General features: G+C 37.2%; 1 pseudogene; it reads right to left on the bottom strand.

Annotated features, from left to right (window-relative positions):
* Nucleotides 1-525: 525 nt before the first annotated feature.
* On the bottom strand, nt 526-2,143 carry LOC148928569 (very-long-chain aldehyde decarbonylase GL1-3-like; annotated as a pseudogene).
* Nucleotides 2,144-4,833: the final 2,690 nt, after the last annotated feature.

The following is a 4,833-nucleotide window of genomic DNA, read 5'->3' as shown; positions in this document are numbered from 1 at the left end:
AAAACTCTTTCTTTTTAATTAGTATCTACTTGTAATCCAAGATTGAAATAAATTTATCCCTATTTTATTTCTCCATTTAATAAATAAAATAAAACTGCATAAAATTTTGTATTGTCCAAGAAAGAGGTCATCTTCCTTAAAATGGAGGGAGTACCTCGTTAGCCACCTCGCTGAAGGATTTTAAATTAGTACTTGTGATCTAAGGTTGCTATGGCCGTCAAATAGGATGTGTTCGTTAATTATTGAATTCACCTTCCACGATATGTAAAACTGCGAAATGTTATAAAATGAGATTGATATTCATATAATTTTTTATTTTATCTAATCTCGTTTATTGGAGTCCATAGAGTTGGCCTATTTGTTGTTCTCATTGGGCCGACAACCATGAACTATTTTCTGGGCCGAACTCGACAATTTGGTTGAGCACTGTTGAGGAGTAATTCACTTATGCAAACTCCTACCAAACAAGGGAATTTTAGCTACTTGTTCATTTTCCAATTTGGGCCTATGGTTTCAAAAGAAAACCTATTTCTGGACACGTTGATGATTGGGCAACAAATAAAATCCACATTTGAAATGCTGAATATCCATAGTCCAAACAGCATGAACAAATGAAATCATGCAAAACTCCGAAGTAGAATTGAGGCAGTTGAAGCAAGACATATAGTAGTAATAATCTAAATATAAAATATATTGTATTGCAAATAATTGATCCTGCGAAGACATTTGTACGTCAACTAAATGTAGTTGACATAATATGTCTTCTGTTGACATCTATATTTACATGTCAAAGAGAAGACATGAGTATGTCAACTATATTTAGTTGGCATAAAAATGTCTTCGTGTTGACAGTCACAACGTAGGTGATTGACATAGTTGTCAGTTATCAATTTAAAATCGTTATCAACTAAATCATAGGCTTGTATATTAATTTGTACTCCATCCACCTCGCAAGATCCAAGGCCTTGGACGCGACGGGGCAGCCTCATGGCCGCGAGATCACCACAGGTGCAGTCTCTTCGAAATTGGAGGATTGGGACCACAAACTGATGGAAATGGGTCTCACTTGGTGCAAACATTTGCTCTCTCAGCGTTATCCACTTTCCTACTATCCATGTCTGACGGTCATAATTAGTAGGAAAGACAGATAAGGTAAAACATGATATGAAAACACATTTTTATTATCAGTTTAAGTCAAATAAGTTTAAATAGAAAAGAATCTTCGGACCTTGCAATTTTGTGCAGCATGATACTTTGTAACTTGGACTAGGAATCTTGTGCAGTCAGAGGACGCTTCTTTTTGAATATTCTTTAATCTCTCGGTAGAAAGGGTTAGCATCTGGCAAGTGAGTGAGATGGAGTTAGATATCTTAGTAGAACTAAAAAGAGAAGCAAATGAAGCATGGTTGGATGGGACTTATACAAATCTCATTCAGAATGACGGCCGCTATTAGCGTATTCCCATGAACCACCCGAACTTTGAGACTTAGATGCTTGTTGACAAACAGCGTACCGCCTCCATTCAGGGCCTCATTCTGCAAGCGCGGAAGAGAATAAAGTCGAGATGATTAATGATGTTTCATTTATTAAAAATGAGTCATCTCTACTGAAACAGTTGGGATGATGGAACCTTATTGAGAGCAGCAAGGCTAATAACCTTATTGTGATACCTGCAATTTCTTGCAAACTTATCACATAAGTATGTAAATTGAAAGGGGAAAACACCATAATATATTTTCTTCAACCATGTCACTATAAACTAACAACTTTACAAATCATATTTCATGTCACATTGAGACGATCAGTGGCAGATCCAAGATAAAAAATGGAAGGGGGCGAAATAAAATGCTCAATCCATCCACGAAAAATAGTCTCATCTTTTCATTTCGGTCCGTCCATAAAAAATAGTCTCATCCAAAAGTGAAAAAATTCTCTAAAATACTTTATCAACTTTTATTCATTCTCTTTCATATTTTATTCACTTTTTCTCCTTCGTTATTTTATTTTACCAATTTCTTATTAAAATCTATGTCATCCACTTTTCTCATTAACTTCAATAGTATTATTATACATTGATTGCGACAACTAATTTCTAGAAGTATCTATATACTGAAAACGTTTAAAGATTCACTCACCCATTCATCTTTCATCATATTATGAAATTTTATAGCATACTTTTTCAACCAAAATGAAACTATGTTGTTTTGATTTTTTTTTAACATTTATCCAATAAAAAAAAATACCACACAAATACACCAACTAAGCAAATAAAAATACTTAAATTAACACCCCCACGACTCCACACCAATATGGCAATTTCCATTCACTCCTTTCTACAATATTTAAATGGATACTATTACCAATCATTCCAAATCCCACACCATGTTTATCCTAATTCACCACAAATTTTCACAATGAATACCACCAATAATTTGTATTAATAAGTATTTTATTATGTATATCAAAATTAAATTCAGCCGTATATATTGGATTCAAACCAATAACTTATTAACTTTAAACACGTGGCCCAGTAAAATGGTAAAATAGTGGTAAAGCCCAAGTCATTTACTATTCCCCTTTCTTCCTCACTCTACACTGCTCCGTTTCTCTGTGTTCAAAATTTTAAATCTCTTCTATGTTTACAGGCTTACAGCACAGCTAGATTTACTAATAATGTAAAAAACTGATTTTTTTCACATAAAACTGCTGGCGCCGGGTGATTCTTTTCTCTCTCGGGGCGATGTCGGAAGCCAACGGAGGGGGCGACCATGGAAAATTTATGTCCGTGTACTTTAAAAGATCGCCGGGGAGGGGCTGATGATACGATCATGGAAGCCGTGCGTCAAGGATTTCAACTACAGCTGGATTCAACCAGAAACCGTCCTATTGAGATGATATCCAAAAGCTATGAAACTACCACCATCGTCTTCATCTTGGAAACAGCTTCGTGTGAGTATCTTGCACATCTCAATCGGAGTCCGAATGAGGGAGTTATGGCGGTTTTACAGAAGTCGCGCAGAACTGGCGAGGGAGTCCAGAGAGAACACCCGGGCGGGTGTTTTGCACCCTGCAATTCACCCGACCGGGTGAATCACCCGAGACGTAGTTTTTGAGGGCCTTTTTCCACATTTTGGGCCCTTAGTATAAATACCTTTTGGTGTCATTTTTCATTCTAGATAAGATTGTGATTAAGATATATCCTTTGTCAGTTTTTCCTCTTTGAGGAATGTATCCAATTCCTTCCTTGAAGGTTGCTTGTCTCAATTACATAGATTGATTCAAGTAGAGGTATGCATCAATGAAGTGTATCCATTGAGTAGTGGAGCCAAGAGGTGATAGAGCTAATGAAAGTTGCCTATGGTTGTCTCCATCCTTTTGGTTAAGGTCCTATAGTTGTAGCTCTCTTATCTCATATACACATGCTTTTCATTCCTAATCTACCATCCTTTCTTGTTTAGATTCAATTTTTGTTGGTTAGATCATCTATTATCCTTTGTTTTATTGATAAATTGAAAATCAATCTCACAAAAATAGTTAGATCAAGCATCATCAATGGGTAATCCTTGGGAAATGGATCATAAAATACATGGATCCTTATCATTTGGTATCTAGAGCCTAGTACCCTCTACGTGTTTGATCTATTGTTGCTTTGGGTTGGGTTAATTTTCCTTTTGTTCTTTGTTTTGACTCTGTTTTTGTTGGGATGATCGGATTGATCAATTGTGCATATATTAAGCCGAAATTTGGTGTTTACGATCTATGTTATGTGACCAAGCTACCTGCAAAATTTCATCAAAAAATTCCTTCGTTTGCCTAGTTAAATGTGGAGGTTAACATCATTGCCTTGTTTTGGCATAGTTGGGGAAAACCATACAAAACCTATCAAATTATCAAATCTGACTATATATGGATATTTTTCCCTTGATCTAGACTTGTTTGGGAATCTATCCACCAAAATTCATCCAAATTGGGCGCGGGGATCAATACCAAAAAAATTCATAAAGATCAGCCAGATTTTAGCAAAAAGCTTCATCCCATGTCTTGTGTTTGTTATTGTGTGTGTTTGCTCTAGGCCTAGTTTTCCTTGATTTCATATGTTTAATAATTATTACTTTGGTATTTACTACTTGGTGTCCATATGTTCTTGAGGTGTATACCTTGATTGAGTTGTCCGGGCGCCAACGAGTGGGAATTGGATCGAGAGTGTGTAATACTAGCCCCACTATATTCTAAACCTACCGAGTGAAATTGGTGAGTGACTTTGGGGGGGGGGGGTGGTGGGATACTACATTGGGGTGAGTTAGCTTCTTAAATCTCTCTTTCTTAATTTTACTATTCTTTAAGACTAGTCCCTAGTCTTTGTTTTTGTGTTTGTAGGAAACTTTGATGCCTCCTATGACTCGATCCAACAAAATGTGGGACATCCACGAGGAGGAATTCGAGAAGGGCGCGGGTTCAAGTAGTTCCAAACCCGAAGGAGATCTAGTGAGCATGATGTCGCAAATGATGGAAGATTTTAGTCGTGATCTCAAACAAGAGATGAGAGAATGGGATGCCCGGAGGAAGGAGTGCGAGACCCGATGGAAATCCAATCAAAACACATTGGTTGGAGTCTTAAAGAAGGTTCATGCATCAAGATCCGTCACTCCTAAAAGTGACCATCTACATCTCAAAGCTTCCGGCATAGAACATGTAGTTGTCGAGGGGTAATGGAGCAAATAGGCGGTTTGGAGGAGGAAATGAAGAGTATGGTCGTTTGGGGGTAGGAAACCAACATGGAGGGGTGGAGTCTTGTGGGGAAGTTGAAGGAGGGAATATGAGAAATCGGGATGA

This window comes from Salvia hispanica, chromosome 4 (assembly GCF_029641045.1).
Source record: "Salvia hispanica isolate PSC_SH4W2 chromosome 4, Shi_PSC_v1, whole genome shotgun sequence".
NCBI lineage: Eukaryota > Viridiplantae > Streptophyta > Magnoliopsida > Lamiales > Lamiaceae > Salvia > Salvia hispanica.
This window is presented reverse-complemented; position numbering and strand designations above follow the sequence as displayed.